The sequence below is a fragment of the Nelumbo lutea genome, chromosome 4 (genome assembly GCF_056320005.1).
Source record: "Nelumbo lutea isolate HS-2025 chromosome 4, American lotus-T2T, whole genome shotgun sequence".
NCBI classification, from domain to species: Eukaryota; Viridiplantae; Streptophyta; class Magnoliopsida; order Proteales; family Nelumbonaceae; genus Nelumbo; species Nelumbo lutea.
This window is the reverse complement of record NC_142687.1, coordinates 48,730,128-48,748,041: the sequence shown is the minus strand read 5'-3', so window position 1 is coordinate 48,748,041 and position 17,914 is coordinate 48,730,128. Positions and strand designations below refer to the sequence as shown.

General features: G+C 37.9%; 1 pseudogene across 1 annotated transcript; it reads left to right on the top strand.

The window, feature by feature from the left end:
- Positions 1–650: 650 nt before the first annotated feature.
- LOC148855652 (mitochondrial import inner membrane translocase subunit TIM17-2 pseudogene) lies at positions 651–4,815 on the top strand (annotated as a pseudogene). The gene is made up of 2 exons (XR_016113093.1): positions 651–1,469; positions 4,427–4,815. The product of XR_016113093.1 is annotated as a mitochondrial import inner membrane translocase subunit TIM17-2 pseudogene (transcript).
- Positions 4,816–17,914: the final 13,099 nt, after the last annotated feature.

Here is a 17,914-nt window from a genome sequence, read left to right as displayed (position 1 = left end):
TGGCTGAATGCGGTGACTGTTCGACTGGTTGTGAAACCATTGATAAAATTTCACGCCAGTAATAAAATACATAGGGCCCGCACCAATCACAATGGAGCCCATGAATTTATTACTAGTGTGGAACCTCACCATTGGTCCCACAACCAGCCGAACAACCATTACGTTCAGTTCATCCAATTCGACGAATAGGGGTGTATTTGTTCAACAAGAATCATGGGTTTTATTGCCTTAAAAGTCATCAATTGCACTCAAACTTAAAAATTTTCATCAGATAGGTTTTATTCTGAAAATTCGACGAATAATAGAGGACAAATTCAATATTTTATTTTTTTTATTAATATTTAACGACGATGTCAATTATCATAAAACTTAGGATACTTTTTAGACAATATGGGTAGAGTTATTCAAATTTCTAAATCATAAGCGTAGTTTAAGAAAATTTCCCTTCTAATAAAGCCAAACATTTTTTTGATAGATCTAAAATCAAACCTATATGAAGTTTTAAACATTTTCCATTATGATCATATGGTTTAAGTTGTGATTTTGCAAAGAAATGGATGTTTTAGTAAAACATAAATTATACGTATGTTTTATTACATACGTATAATTATAAGGGGTGTTTTAGTAAATGAACCAAAAAAATTATGGTATATCCATTAGAGGTCATTGGTGTCCATGTGTCCCATTATTCTCCCGTATCCTGGCATCCGTCTTCTACGCTCTTCTTCTTCTGCTACTAACCGGATGGGGACGCCGGAGACTTCTCGAGAGCCCTGCCCGGACCGAATCCTAGACGATGTCGGCGGTGCTTTCGGCATGGGTGCCGTTGGTGGTTCATTCTTCCACTTCTTCAAAGGCGTCTACAACTCCCCAAAAGGTGAGCGTCTAATCGGCGGTTCTCAAGCCGTTCGCATGAACGCTCCCCGCGTCGGCGGCAGCTTCGCCGTCTGGGGTGGTCTCTTCTCCGTCTTCGATTGCACGATGGTCTATCTCCGACAGAAGGAAGACCCTTGGAACTCAATCATCGCTGGCGCCGCCACCGGCGGGTTCCTCCAGATGCGTCAGGGTTTCCCTGTGGCATCGAGGGCTGCGTTGTTTGGCGGGGTGTTGCTTGCTTTGATTGAAGGAGCTGGTATCATGCTCAACAAGGTTCTTAGTGCTTCTCAGAATTTTCCTCCAATGGTGGAGCCATTACCCAGTGTACCCAATCCGTCTAATTTTCCTGGGTATCCTAGTGGAAAGTTTCCGAATCAGAAACCGGCACCGACGCCAACTCTTGAAGCTTCAACAGAGGGGTCTTCTTCTTCGTCATCTTGGTTTGGGGGGTTATTTGGCGGTAAAAAGAAGCAGGAGACAGGGACTGATAATGGTAATGGAAGTAAGACGAAGGTTTTGGAAAGCTTTGATGCACCAAGTACACCAATTCCGTCGTTTGAGTACAAGTAGATGACTATGGAGACTTTGTAGCGGTAAGTGACAAGTAGAGATTTGATATTATATTTTCTAGATGGTTTTACTTTGAGCACTTGTTCTTGTTGGCTTGAATTATAATTGTGTGGAAAATGTGTTGTTTATTTAAGCAATGACAAACCAAAGGAAACTTTTTTCTCTGTTAGAATTTTATCAAATTAGTGGTATAAAAGATTATAAAATTGTAGACTATGGAGCTTTTTTTGTTTTTTAAGGAAAGCACAAGAAGTCGGAGTGGTGGTGCTGGTTGTTTCGCTCCTGTTATTCCCTCTTCTTACAGTTTTCTAACAATAATATTTTCCTGGGGCTGGTTATAAATCTTAATCCTTGGAATCTGGTCACTGAAAGTTTTGGAAGATTTTCTCTCTAAAGGTGGCAAGATGACTCTAAATCTCTAATTCAGGGTGCCTTATCTAGGTTTTGTTAGAACATGGTTCTGTGAGATAAGATAACAAAAGACTGGGGGAGGGGGGCAGATTATATATTCACCAAACAGTCCGCAATAAAGACTAAACAGCAAATCCAATAATTGTAGATATAATACGGATGATATGATATCATCTTAGCTCATCATGCTGGGTTACAATAGTCTATCTCTTATCTCTCTCACACTCCTCCCAATCTGAGATGATACAGCCAGCATCAGTTTTCCATTAGAAAGTATGTAGTTGCAATTCAATTAACACATGTGTAAGAGTGATGAGTCCAACAACATATTGATTATGAATAAAGTAACCGTCTACTTATGGTATGCTTTTGTCTCTTCATGGAATACTAGATTGGAAGCAATACAAATGCAACTAGTATTGTTAGCATAGAGAAGTATGGGAGATGCCACATCAACTCTTAGATCATTCGAGAGACCTTGAAGCCATAATATATCGTTGAACGCATAGGACATTGCTCTATTTTGTTGCATCCAAGGATCTGGAAACCTTTTTTTCTTTTTTTTTTTTTTAGTTTCAAGAGACAAGAGGATCTCCAATAAAAAAATGCACTACCTTTGTTAGATAGACGAGAGTTTGGGTATACAGCTCAATCAGCATCTCTCTCTGTAAGCCTTTTTTTTGGGTATTCACATCTGCATAAGCTCACAGCTAGAGTGTGAGGAGGAGAAGAAGAGTCGAAAGACCTATACTAGGTGTGACATGGAGATAACATATAATATGATGGACAGCTGTTGGATGGGGTTTGTAGGGACAAGATACAAACTAACTAACAATCTAGACCATCATGAGAAATTCTGGGTCAAGTCGTAATCATATAGATGAGGTTTCCTGCAAGTGGATGATATAGAATAGGATCTTCAAGGGGAGGTCCATCATCTTTAGAATACTTGACATTGAGTTCCAAGGGTGTATTTCTATTGATTCACTATGTAGCCACGAGGAGATGTTCCTTGATAGCCTTTTTGAATTTTTGGCTTTTTTTTTATTTTTTTTTTCATTTTTGCGTCTTGCTTCGAAAAGGCATGTGCCCTGTGCCTCGGGCACAAAATGTCCCTTGCACTTTTTTTGCGCCTTTCACTTTTAAAATACTGCTCCAATGGCACTTCCTTCCACCATTGAACTTCAATGGAAGAGGCAATCCAAACTTTGTAAGCAATTCCATCAACAAAAACTTCTATCATCCACAGCACCATTTCTGGCCTCCTCCTACCAATTTCACTTTTGCAGCATGAAGGTCAAAGATATCAAAGAGTTCCATTTCTCCAGAGTTTTGCAATTTTAGAGAATACTTCTTCCACCCAAAGATGGAATGGTAAATATAAGATTTTCTGAAAGACGTGTTCTGCTGGCTTGAGGGCCTTTTCATTGCTTCAATTGTCCCAACTTTGTACCATGGCTATGCCTTGTTTAGTCTCCATCGAGGTTGCAGCGAATTCTGGTAGGCTCTGCGGAAGTACAACCAGTACCTTGTTGCCTTCAAAGGGTAAGAACTTCTAGTCACCTGTGATTTTTAACACCCCTTTTTCCTCTTCGCACAGCCCTTTCCACTGACCCACAATGTCGGCTTTTCTACCCTTTTAACAAACTGATTCTCCCTTTCAGCATAGTTACTTTCATTGCCCTTCTCAGAAGAGCAAGTGATCTTCATCCCAGCTCCTTCCATTTCTTCTCTTTTCTCAACTACAGCTATTTGTGTGTCAGTTTTAATCTTGGAATACTCCTGTATAGCCTTTGCTACCATCGACCACCCTGAGGCTTCTCTTCCTTCTGGGAAACAAGGCCTTACCAATAATACTCATACACCCCTAAATTATCAAAAAAAAAAAGGAATTCATACACCCCTATGAAACAACCTTTTCTGTTTACTTTCGTCTTCACAAAATATTTCCTTCCCACTTCAACATGACAATGCTTCCATGTTTGGCCTGGTTCTGCTTTCTTCGCTCCTTCCAGTACCTTCTGAAACCAATCAACAGCTTGTCCTACTAGTATCAACAAGGCTTTTCTTAGCTTCACTTTCTACAGAGCTGTGACACTTCCTGTCCACATTTCTTCCAACACAAATGTCTTAGCCTCTATCTTCAGAATCTTCCTCCATCTCCTTGCCGGTGCAAAGCTTTCTCCTTCCATTGCCGGTGCCAGCCCAACTTTCTGATTGTAAAATTCTGTGAAAGTGAAGTATAAATCCTTGGATAGGACAAAGAGTTCACGGATCATACACCACCTGAATCCATTAAATCTTGTAATTTTACTTGAATATATACTTGATCTTGTCAAACCTTGTATTTTTCATGTTTTGTGCTCTCTTGCATGCAAAATGATCCAGTTGGATTTTTTTTGATAAATATAATCCAGTTGGATTGATAGCATGCATTTGTTTCTTTAAATCCTGATCCCTCTCCCTGATGGTTTATCAGCTAATCGTGGGAAGAAGTGGTTGAGTTTAACAAGTAAAATGAATTAAACCCACTTTTGCTTCTATTAACATGTACTTCTGCTTGTTGCAGGTAGAACTGATCTTTGATGAGGCTGTAGCTTTGGTTGCTCATCCATGATTTCCAGCTTGTCCGGGTGATAAATGCCTGTCAGGTTGAAGGATGTTACTAGAATAGTAGAAAACCCTTCTCATGCTGATAGTGCTGCTTGCTGGTGCATCATAAACAAAGGGTCCGGCCTCCAATCTTTTATAGTGTTAGTGCTACAAGTACATAATCAATAATCATTTTCGCTTAGCAGTTGTCTAAGTGTATTTGTTGCGGTGTATATAATATAGATACCTCCCTTCCTCCTTTTTCTTTGGGTAGGCATGTTTATCTTATAGGTAGATGGTTGTGGTCTTGAGAAAAATTTGGGACAGTTGCTATTACTTATTCTTTTCTCCTTTATTAGGATACCATTCCCAATCCCACTTTTGAAGTTTGAACAGGTTTAAGTCGGTCAGGGTTGGGTTCTGGTTGCAAACTCTTAACCTATGATGATGTGTTAGGTTCTGTTTGGGTTACGGTGGTGTGCACAGGCTTACGGTGGAACAAACTCTCCTGTTCTAACTTTTAATCCTGTGTACATCTCATCAATAATCAATGTTTGTAATATCTCCCCACTCCTTATAAATCCCTCATTTCCTGTTAGATATAACCCCTTTTAACCCTCTCTAATAAAGCATGGGTATAAATTAGGTAGGTTGGATGAGGATTAAGTGCCAATCGAAGACAAACCCTAATAAACATGGACCTTAACCTGGAACAAACCCTTTACTAAACCCAAATTTTCCAACCCAAACTAACCAAATTGACTTCAACCCACGTGCACTTGCATAGATTTGCTTGCTAGTATTCTATTAAAGCAGAATCAATGGTGTGATGTGGCAATCCATTTTTGCCACAAATGGAATCGACACATTTTTGGTTTTATGTATTGGACTCTCATTTTGTTTGTGTATCTTTTTAATATTCGTAAAAGCCACCTTTTAATTAAACATATTTTTTAACATATTCAATATTTAATGATTATTTTGGTAACCTTTAATGACTTTTTTTTTTTTTTGTAACAGTACTCTTGATCTTTTTAATTTGATAGAGAGTTGTTTTTAAATTTGTTTGGTAATCATAGTTTGTTTTATTTTTAATATTTTAGAGAATGAAATTTTATTTAATATTACTTCTAATGATTTTTTTATTTGATATTCTAATAGTATTTGCCTATTTGGCCATGATGTTTTTCTACATCTGTCTATTTAAAAATCCCACTAGAGGGAATTATATTAAAAAACAAAATATACCCAAAAGAGTCTTAAAATATTATGAATTTTACAAAAATTCACCAAAACATTTGAAAACAAAAGATTTTTTTGGAAAATCCTTTTATATTTTAATTGCTTGGAAACGTTTTCTTTTATAAGTAACGTAAAAGACAACATAAAATTATTACATATTAGAATGAAAAATAAATATTAAAATTATTTTTATTTTTGTTGAATTTAAAAAATCTTCAATCTATTAAGAAGAAACAAATTAATATTAGGCCAAATTACTTAAATCTCCTTTGACTTTTCGGGTAAACTATACCTACCTTTTAAGTGACAGTACACATTTATTTGCACTAGTACAAATGCATGGGAGTGCAAATGAAAATAATGCAAAATTTGGTTTATTTTTGTTTTGGGTTTTACTTTATTCTGTTCCATATCTTATTTTACTTTATTTATATCACAATTAAAAAAAGTTAAAAATAAAAAAAAATAATAAATCAAAATTTGCATCCAAACCATTTGCACTACTATAACTTTGCAACATTATAGATCTATTTGCATTACAACCAAACACATACTAAAGGCTTTAAAATCTCCAATTTTCCCATAGATGATGTTGTATTAAAAAATTATAGAAATGAAAATAAAACAAATAATGGTAGAAAATTAAAAAATAAAGATAAAATAAAATAATTGAAAATAAATTGAAACAGAACAAAAAAATATGGAAATGCATAAAATTTAAAAAATAAAAATTGATAAAAAGAGAATTTCATCTATAAAAATAAATAAAAATTATAGGGATCTTTATTTATATTTACCGTTTATGTTTAGCATAGGCTATCTGCTAGTCATATACAGTTGCTAGGACTCATTCAAATCACCCAAATGAAAGAGAAAGATTCTTCCACTACGACTAAAATATGCTACTACAATTCTTAAGTTTTAGTTTTCTAAGCCAACTTTAAAATTTTTATTAAAATAAAAAAAAAAAGAAGTTGATCAGTTACATTAGTAATTTTCATAATTTAAGTCATATTTTAATTCTTCCATAATCAACTTTGGTTCCCGTTGACAGAAACTTTTGACATTGTTTCTTATACTAAGGCTCTTACCAAACTATACCTAATTTTGTATAGTACTAATATATACTACCCCAATTCTTCCACGTTTAATATATAATCACCAAAAAACTTTAACGAACTCTATTCAATCAACTCAGTTTCTATAGTGTTTCATTCAAGCTAGATTAAGAAAAAAAAAGAATCATTTCGATTCAAATGGTTGGTTGGGTGGAATTAGAATTCCATTCAATTCCCATTCTCACTAGAATGACATTCTCCCATTTGAGGGAATGGCCATTCCCAAACAGACTTTGAAAATAGACTGCTCCAATTCTGTTATCAAGGGATTTTGATTCCAATTCTAGCTACCAGCCAAATGGACCCATGTCATTTGACAAATGCTATTTGAAAAAGTGACAACATTCGTAATTATATCAAATAACTCCGAGGTAAGTATAGAGTAAATCTTGTTATTACCGAAAGCCAGTGTTTTCAAACTGTCACTGACCTGGACAGTCGGACCATTTGGCCTGGGAACCTTCCAGGTGGCCAGTTCCGGTTCTGTTTCACTTTTAACCCATTGACTTGGTCAGTGACCTGTTGACCTGGGCAATCTAACCGTTGACCCATTTGATTCGAAAACAACAGTTATGACCATTTTTTATTTATTTTTAATTTAGAACAGACTGCCTGTTCAGACCAAATGATTGAACCGCTGACCCAGAAACAGGTGGCTAAAGCAGTTCGATTCTGGGTCGGATTTTAAAACATTGTTAAAAGCCCCATAATAGCTATTTATAATTGAAAGAAACCTTTTGGTATGATAGTTGTCAACTTGTGATTGAGATAATAAAATGACAGATACTATACACACTAGGAAGCATGTTAGTCTGCATTCTCAGACTTATGAACCTCTCCTGTCGAATTTTAGAGGGATTTTTCATTGCAGACTGCACACAGGAGCGTCAATTGGTGGCCATTAACAGAATAGAAGACATAAAAAGCGTCTAGTTGAGTAGGATTAATGGCCAATAGGCCATTGAAACTTATAATAATCTTGTTAGGATGTTGCTATAAACCCCAGAAGATAAAAGAGTTGTCGAACAGAGTCATTGTATTGTCCACAGAAGAAAAAGTATTCACTGCTTGGACCACACCACACCATCATCTGAGCAGAGACAGAGAGCCTTCGTTTGAACAGTACTAAAATGGCCATTGGGCCCATTACCAAATGTTGGGCCCAAGCTCTTGGGAGGGGGGAGGTCTGGAGATCATGGGCTAGGCCGGGGCTGGTCCAACTAGGGGTGTCAACTGGATTGGATTTGGTCCAATTCGATCCAGTCTAATGTGAGTCCATTATAAATGGACCAGGTTCTGTTTTGGAGCAATTTAGACTGGTCCAATTCAATGTCTGGAGCGTCTAATCTGTTCAAATTCATTTTGGTTTAGATTGGTTTCAATCCAAACCCAGTCAATTGACATATATATTCTTATCTTGTATCAACGGACCAGATAATAGCTTAATCCAACCCAATCCAATATAAATTTATTTGGATGGACCAGGTCCAATCCAATCTAATAAATATTTTGGACCAGATTGGTCCAATCCAATATATCTTGCTGGTTCGTCCAAATTGATTTTGGACTGAACGGGGTCCAATACAAAACCGGTCCATTGACACCCTTAGGTCGAACTGGGTCAGGCCGGGCTACCATATGGGCTTGTCTACATTGAATGATAAAATTTGGCCCCTCTTCAAAACTCTTACCAACCAAAATCAACAAAGTAGTCTAAGCAAAGAAATGTGGACTTCTGCTTAACTATTCTTAAGAAAGAGTCTAAGTTGCAGCAAAATCTTTCTGTAGCCTATAGCCATCAACCATACCGGCAGTCATCCTCTTATAACAAAGACTAAATCAAGATATAAATGAAAGCAATAAATTGGGCCTATTATCAACCAACAATTAAGCTCCAGACATGCTTTAGTTCTTCCTACTGATCTGAAACTTGCATAAGAAATTGATCAATACTTGGAGCAGTCATTGTTCTCAGAAGAGATGGGTGGGAGTTGAAGGTTCATCACTCCACACTTCTCGGGTAGAACTTTGAGACGATGAGAATCAATTGGTCCAAAATCAGCAGAGAACTCATTAAAGCATTCACAGATACCTTGACGACCTCTCCTGTATCTCCACCACTGCGAGATGATTTTCATCCCACCGCAACAACTTCCCAATGGTTCTGGGTATATGCCCTCCAGGTACAACAAGCAGTCGAGGAATTCCTCAAGCAAAACAACGCAATCTGGTGAATAATTCAGAGACAATTCACCTGCCCAGGTGGGAATTCTGACTACACAAAAGTCTGCAGCAGCAGCTTGGGTTCTTGATCTCACATTTGATGACCACCCAGACACTAGCATGACAATCGCAAGCACAAAAACAAGACGACCCATTTGATTTCGACTCGTATAGATGCTAGTTAGTCATGAGTTTGCTCAGTTATATACTTGAAACTTGCAGAAATTAATGGAGTTTGCACAGACAGATAAGTCTATTCTGGTATTCTTTGAGTTTACTTGTTGGCCATGAAAATGAGACTGGGTGTCATGCTTCATCCATGAAGAAATGTATGTCTCCTTCCATGTTCGTAACGTGCCCCATGGGCCAGGTATTGTGCTCTTAGGAAGAAAAGAATGGAAAGTAATGCCTTCCTTACCAGGATTAAACAAGGTAGCTAGTTGTTACTTTAAGCCAACGCTATTTACTTTAATCTCAGGGATATTGGATTAGTAGAATGTGATTAGGTTTTGTAGCTAGGAATCTTAGCTCCCGAATCAAGATAAAATGACTATTGCAACAGCCAGTATTGTAAGCTCTACCAAACCAGGTCAGTGGAAACCCTCCACGTGGCAAGTTGACTGGGACAAAAAAAAGGACGCATCCATGCATGCAGATTTCAGCCTAAAACCCCTTGTGACATGGCCAGAACAAAACCCTATATGAAGAGTGACTGGTTGTTGCACATTCAAGGTAAAAATTATAAATTGCACATTCAAGAGTGACAAAAACAAATGCCAGAACGATGCAAATAACCATTAAGGCTGTGTTTGGTTGCAATGCAAGTTTATTTGTATTGATACGAAACTATAGTAGTGCAAATGATTTGGGTGCAAATTCTGATTTATTTTAATTTTAAAACTTATCTTATTTTGTTTGATTGCAGTACAAATGAAGTAAAATAAAACTTGAGGCAAAAAATGTAAAACCTAAAATAAATTTAAACTAGAATTTGCATTCTTCCCATTTGCACTCCCATGCATTTATACTAGTTAAAATAAAATTGAACTGCAACTAAACACAGCTTAAAGTACAAGAAAGGTTCAAAATTTAATACGCCTGATACGACGTATCAGGCGATATCAATAGTTGCGTATCGGGCGATATCAATAGTGCTTTTTAGGCTTTTTTTTTTTATTTTTTAATTTTTTTCAAAAACGGTTCAGGGGGGCTGGTTTAAGGCTCCTCCACCCCTTGAACTGGTCAAAACCCCCGATACACCCCCTGTAGGGATGTATCGGAAAGCCACCGGCACGATACGCATCTGTCAATATGGACCAATATGTATCAATACTTTGAACCTCGAGTACAAGTGTTTGACAAGGAGATGATTAACCAATCAGTCCTGGGGCTATAATGGGGTCTGAATTTAATCTGATTACTTACTTGCATCCAAATCTCATCCAAAATCTGATTAGATTTGAAGACATTGAATTTGAATTCGATTTCTTATAGACACGAATCAGATTTGGATTTAATCCGATTTCTCTTCAATTTTTTTTAATACAAATGAATTGAAAAGTTAATTACTTTTCAAATTTTATATATAACATACTGAATTTATTTATATATATTCATATATAATATATATATTTTCATAAATTTAAATATAATTATTTGAAATTTATATATTAAAATCAATAAATATTATAATATAATTGGATTTGAATTTTAATCATATGGGATGGAGTCAAAACCAAATCTGATCCGATTATTATTATTTTTTTTTTGAGAAAAGGTAATGTAAATTTAATTGATAGAAAAAACTAGTACAAAGACCCCCCAACTAAACACCTTAGATGGGGAAACAACCCAAACATAACAAAATTACAGATGGCATAGGCTCCTAGAATTCAGCCTAGCCCCCAACTCAGCAGCCTGGATTCCCTTCGAGGCTGAGATCCAAGAAATCAGCTTTCCAACAGACATGGAAATCAGGTCTTTTGGATCCTTATAGATATTCTAAAATAGTCTTTTGTTCCTTTCTACCCAAATGGTGCTGATGACTACAACCGAATGGACATCCACACAGCTGAAGCAAGCTTTGACAAACCCAATAATCCCCAGCTCCACAACATCTCCTTCACCAAAGCTAGCATTGACCAGGCAAGACCCACTGAACCAAGAAAATGATTCCATATTCTAGCTGAAATTGAGCAATGCAGAAACAAATGATTACTATCTTCCACTCCTTGACCACATAACACACACCTCTGGTCCTGGATATGAACCCCTCTTTTACATAGGTGGGCTTTAGTTAAACACTTTTCTAGAACTGCAATCCACACTAAAGCATTGATTTTTTAGGGAGCGGATGGATTCCAGATTCTAGAAGCAGGCATATCTTCCAAAGTACTCATTGTCATGTGAGAAGCAAATGACTTGACTGAAAAGAGGCCATTTGAACTCTAAGTCCAGGACTAGTTGTCTTCTCTAAGCAGATTTAGGGGTTGAAGAGAGAGTAGTTCGAGTAGATCAGCCAGGGAAGGTATTTCCCAATCCTAAAAATTCTTTCTAAAAGAAGGGCACTAGACTACTGAGTTCCCTACCACCTCAAAACAATCAACAACCACTGCATCTTGTTAATCAACTAACTGGAATGGATGTGGGAATAACTTTGAAAGAGTAGTATTTCCACAGGTTTAAGCCTCTACTGAAAATAGGTAGGATGTTCACTATTTTCCTCCATACCGAACAACCTAATGATGGGGGAGAAGTGTTGATCTAATCTCCTCTGTCTATGTTGTATTTTGATGCCATTAACTTCCTCCACCTGTGATTTCTTTCCAACCCAAACCTCTAGATCCATTTCCCAAAAAGAGCCTTATTATAGGTCCTCATTCTCCTTGTACCTAAACCTGCTTTACTTTCCAAAGAGCACACCTTATCCCAACTCACTAAGTGGAATTTCTTTCTATCCTTCTCCCATCCTTTCCATAAAAAGTCCCTCTGCAGCCTCTCAATCATTTTGGCCACTTTACTTGGGATTGGGAATAAAGAGAGATAGAATGCTAGCAAGTTGGATAAGGAGCTTTTTAACAAAGTAATTCTGCCCCCTAAGGACAAGTATTTAGCTTTCTAAGATGCCAATTTCTTTTCTAGCCACCCTAAGACTGGTTCCCAAATCAGAACTAAAGTGCATTTTGCTCCTAGAGAGAGTCACAAATATTTTGTTGGGAAGAATCCCACCTGAAACGCTAACCTCTCTACCAAGTCCTCTATATTTTCCACTTTTCCCATGGGATCAAACTGCTCTTACTTCAATTGACTTTCAGACCTATCACCACTTTGAACCAGCTTAGAACTCCCACTATAAGTGTTATTCATTGGCTTCCATAAAACATAGGGTGTCATCCGCGAATTGCAGAACCTGAACCTTCTCCCCTCCTGGCACCACCTCAAAGCCTTCCCACCACCGCTCCCCTACATTTTGGATGAAGATTGTAAGTAGTTCCATCATATATAAATGAACAAAAGACGGGAGAGAGGGTCTCCCTGCCTGAGCCCCATAAAGTTAAAAAAAAAAAAACCTACTAATTGGCCATTAACGAAGACTGAAAACTTAGGAGAAGTGACACAGACTTTAATCCAGTTCCTCCAAGTCTGTCCAAAATTCATTTTGTTCAACACACAATCCAAATATCTCCAATTGACATTATCATAAGTCTTTTCGATGTCAAGTTTACAAGGTAGACCCAGATTTCCCTCCCTTAACCTTGAATCAATTAATTCATTGGCTACTAAGACGTTGTCCATCATTTTTCAACCTCTCTGCCAAAACCTTGGCCAAAATCTTATAGAAGCTATTTAGGAGGCTAATAGGTCTGAAATCCTTCAAATTTGTGTCTCCTTCAATTTTTGGGATCAAAGATATGAATGTAGCATTTAAGCTTCTTTCCAATGAGGTATTTTCTATAGAATTCCTAGAAACCCTACATCACATCTGATTTCACATCCCAACAACCTTTGTAAAATAAAATGGTAAGCCCATCCAACCCCGAGGACTTTTCTGAATCTAAATTCTTTATCGCCTACCAAACCTCCTCTTCTAAAAAAGGAGCTTCCAAACATCTTTGTTGGTCCTCCAAGATTCTTTTGAAATTAACTCCCTCAGGTAGAGGTCTTTTTTTTTCCAATCTTCCTTAAAGAGCTTCGCGAATAAATTTATAACCATTCTTTTCTTATCTCGCCAAGATTCCCCAACCTCCCCCGTCCAATTCTAGTTTTTCATATTCTATTTATTCTATTTCTAGCCTTTACCATTTTTTGAAAAGAACTAGAACTTCTATCTCCAACCTTGAGCCATTTCACCTTTGCTCTTTCTCTCCACTTCAATTCATCCTTATATGCTAATTTATCTAGGAGCAATTTTGCTTACATCTTCTTTTCTTTTCTTCCTCTGAGATGGTGCCTCTTTCCTCTACTGAATCTATCTCTTTAATTTCCTTCACACACCTCTTTTCATTTTCAGATTTATTCAAGATTTCTGCCTTTCATGATTTCAAAGCCTCCTTAATTGCACCCAATTTTTTTGCTAAAATGTAAGAGCTTGTTCCCACCACCTAAGTTTTTGACCAAATGTCTTTTAAAAAAGGTACAAAATCTTCTTCTTTAAACCATGCATGTTCCAATTTAAAGCTAGACTTCCTTCGGATTTGCCCACTGCAAACCAATTGAAGAGGGGAATGGTCTGAAATTGGCCTGGGAAAAGCCTACTATTTCAAGTTTTGGAATAAATCTTCCCACCCTAGGGACACCAGAAATCTATCAAGTTTTACTAGAACATGCTCCTCTTTTGTCCATGTAAATTGAGCCCCAATTAGCAGAAGATCTATCAGTTCAAATTGATTTATAAAACTTGCAAAACACTGTCTCTAGATGCATTTCTACCCCCATTTTTGTCTTCCAAAAATCTGGTTACATTAAAGTCTCCCCCTACTACCCAAGGGATTGTGAAAGACCCTCTTGCATCAGATAAATCCCCTAAAATCTTTCCTTCTCTTCTTAAGGTTAGGCCATAGACATTGGTAAACAAACCCCTTACTTCCCCCTCCCACTCTAATTCCACTGAAATGGAGAAATTCCCAACATGGGAGTCGATCATCTTGCATTTCGATTTATCCCACATGGTAATTAGGACTCCTACACTTCCTCTAGATGGTTTGTATATCTATCTAATTCCCCTCTTGATAGTTTTAGCTTGCACCACTTCCAATTTGGATTCTTGCAAGAAACCACCTCCGACCTCCATCTTTTCAAGAAGTCACACAACACCATCCTTCTTCTCCTTGACCCAAAACCCCTCACTTTCCAAGACAAGATTTTTAACTCCATAATGAAAACACAGTAAGAACACCTCCCCCCGCTTTTGTCCCAGCCTTTTCCTTTTCCCTCCTCATTCAAACCCCAGGAGAGTCTTAGCATTTCCTTATTTTTCTTGAAAGAGCTTCCCCCTTTTCTGGCTTTAGTTTTTCTTTTTCTGCCGACAACATCTTCTCTATCCCCTCTAAGTAGCTAACTGTCTCCCCCTCCAGGCACTCTATTGACACCCCCAAAAACTTACCCAACCACTCTCCCCCTCTACAACCACCTCCTTTCCCCTTCTTCGTTCACCCTCTTGAAACAAAACAGAACTGTGTACCTGATAATTTGGGATTTCGGCCGATGGATGTGGAATAGCTTCCTCTCTAGCTTCAATTATGACCAACGGGGTAATTTCTTCTGGAGTTGAGTCCTCTAGTCATATCTTCGTTGTTGCAATAGCTACTTGGACATCCTCTGCCATCACAATTGAGGTGTTGAAGACCCTAGATGGTGTCTTTCTTATGGAGAGGCCTTTGCGAGTCTCTTAAACATCTCTGCTCCACACCAGCCTTTGGTCAAGCACAGTTATCGCTTTTTATAGGGAAGATCTCTATTGAGACTAACCAATTCGGTCCCTGTGGCCAGGTTCACTCACCCTCCCAAGATCCCAGAAGGGCTTGAGGAGAAACTACTTGGGTCTAGGTTCCAATCAGGTTGCTTAGACTGTTTGGGGTGGAGTAGTCCTTTTCACTAATTACCCATGGTTCTCTTTTGCCTGAACCACCCCCAAGGGTCCTTCCTACTAGACTTGCCAAATTCAGTGGTCCCCCCCTTTAGTGCTCTTGCCTAGCTGGCATCCAATTCAATTCTTTTAAGCATTCCAAAATAGTTTCTTTTAAGGCTTCTATCGAAAGTCCCGCTCCGCCTTGGTCCTTATTCAAAATTTGAATCTCCTTTTCCTGTTGATCATTGACACTCGACTCCATCACACAGTGGGGGAGGGATTGTTGACTTCTTGAGCCAGCCCCCCTTGTTGAGCCCGTAGCCTCCAACCCTATCTCAGGTATGGGTCTCAAAAGACCCCTCCCTTTCCTATTTCTTTCTTCCCTCCGGTAACCACCCCTGATCTTCGTTATCCTCCATCTCCTCTTCTAGAACTACCGTTCTACTTACCTCCTACTCCAGCTCTTCTCTAGCTCCTCTAGGAGAACTCAGCCCCCCTTGGAACTCTTCCCCCTCTAACCTCTTCTTTTTCTCCATTGCCGGTCTTCTCTCTTTCTAGATCTAGATCCAGAATGTGGAGTCACCTAACATGATTTTAATATTTTTCGACACCTCTCCCTCTGTTCTAATCTTGATGAGAACCCATTCACAGGTTCTCAACTCCTCCACCGAATCGCCTGTCCCTAAAAGACCCCCACAGATATTCCCTATCCCCTCTATTATGTTTGGACACCAGAGCTGCAGCAGCAAGCCAAACACCTTGATCCATGTCTCCTTTGGTCGGTGTATCTCTCCGTTTTTCTCTATCTGCATGCACCCTAATAAGTCTATCCACTAATTAATCGCTATCCACTTTTGTCCTAACCTCCAAGGTTCATTGTTCAACACCCATTCCGCCTCCTCCCTAGAAGAGAAGATAAACAAGTGTCAATGATCTATTAATTTCTTGATCCTCACCTCTACTACCTCCCCCCAACTTCTTTCCGCCCAAGATTTGATTCCAGCCCCACCTTCCTCTAGAAGCAGCCCTTCAAAAAATTCGTTCTAGCTTCCACCCCCTTTCTTCCGTTTCTAGAAATTGCCAATCCTCCACCCTTCAAATTATCATCTCCCTAAATCCTAACCAAATCTCTACGCCTACCGCGCTTTTATAGGAGAAGTTTCTTTTCAAACCTAACCCTTTTTTGTTCGTATTGTGCCAATTCTCCACCCCCCATCTACCTCCCTTTCTACCTAGAAAACCTGAACCACATCTTATGGAAACCGGATGAACAAAGACATGTAAACAACTTGTGGGCTTATCTCTCTCAGTCGCCAACGTACCTCCCATTGCCTCTTGACAGAATACTTATGATGCCAGGTAATCAAGGCACAAAAAATGAGCAAACCCCTCTTCCCAGTCTTCAGCCTCAACAAGTACCCCTCTTCTCCAATAAATCATTTCTGTGTTGTTGATCAAAAAAGGTCTTCACTTTTATAACAGAATGTATTGTGTATTTTTCTTGTTGGTTGTGTTTTTCTTTTTTTCCTTTGAGTATGGTTGTGTTTTTCTTGCCGCCTCTCTCTCTCTCTCACACACACACACACACAGAGTTGTGGTCCTTGGTCATTTGAGAGTCTTATCTTGAGAGGGAAAAAAGACAAAGTGGCAATGGTTGGTCAGGGTTAACATGAAAAGGCTAATGGGCAACAGGAAGTGAAGACAAATCACCATAACTTAAACAATGACATTTTGAATGTGACAAATCTGAACCGATTATTAATCGAATGGAAATTGTAAAATCTAAATCCGATCTAATTACATAAACACATCATCTTAATCTGAGATAATTGGATCAGATGTCGAATTAGGCCACAGATTTTAGATTTTTGAGTATCATTGACAAGCCTAGTCCCAAAATGAACTTTGTTGAAACATACTTGAGAGAAACACGTGGAAGTTTGGATTTTAGAATTACGTACAAAGTGGTTTCATAAAAATAACATATCAGAATAGTTTAGGTTTTAGAAGTGTTTGAAGGAATACTTCACAAAGTTATGATGGTATGCTAACAGAAGAGACAAAGTGCTACAATTAGGAAAAATATGGTAGTTGTTTGTAATTTACCCTTTTTTAGGTTATAAACAAATATTGCAATTGATTCAATCCATAACTAAATGGAAGGAAAATCTATGATCTTGAAAATGTATGATTTCAGGAAGAGTATATAGAGGGTTATGTATATAGGGGATGGATAGTACTATTGTTGCTTGTGTAGGTTAAAGTTAGGGTTGTCAATGGATCGGGTTTGACCCAATGGACTTGGATCGATTGGACCGGTTCTGGTTCCTAATACATTTTCTCGATTATTATTAGGTTGGTACCAGATCCATCATGTCTTGAACCGAGTATAATTATATATTAAAATATAATATATATAATAATTAGTAAATTACATTACATATATCATATATGTAATATTTAAAGAAAAGATGTCTAAAATGGTCATTTCTGTAGGATTTCATTCAAAACCCTACCGAAATGCCCATGCCCTTTCCTTTGTCCACTCCATTCGTCCGTCTGCAACTCTGCCATTGTCCTTCTCTAACAATTGTTTTCTTAGTTTCTCCTCATTCACAGGTATATATTCTTTGTAGTCTCTCCTCCATTGCTCATACCACACAAGAAATCTGTAGACTGTGGCTAAAATATGTATTGATTTTGGGTGTGTTTTGAACTTATTGCTATGGTCTAGGCATCCAACTAAAATCTATATTGATTTTCCCTTTGTTTTAAACATTTTCATGAGATGAATCTTGACATCTTGCTCTTCTTT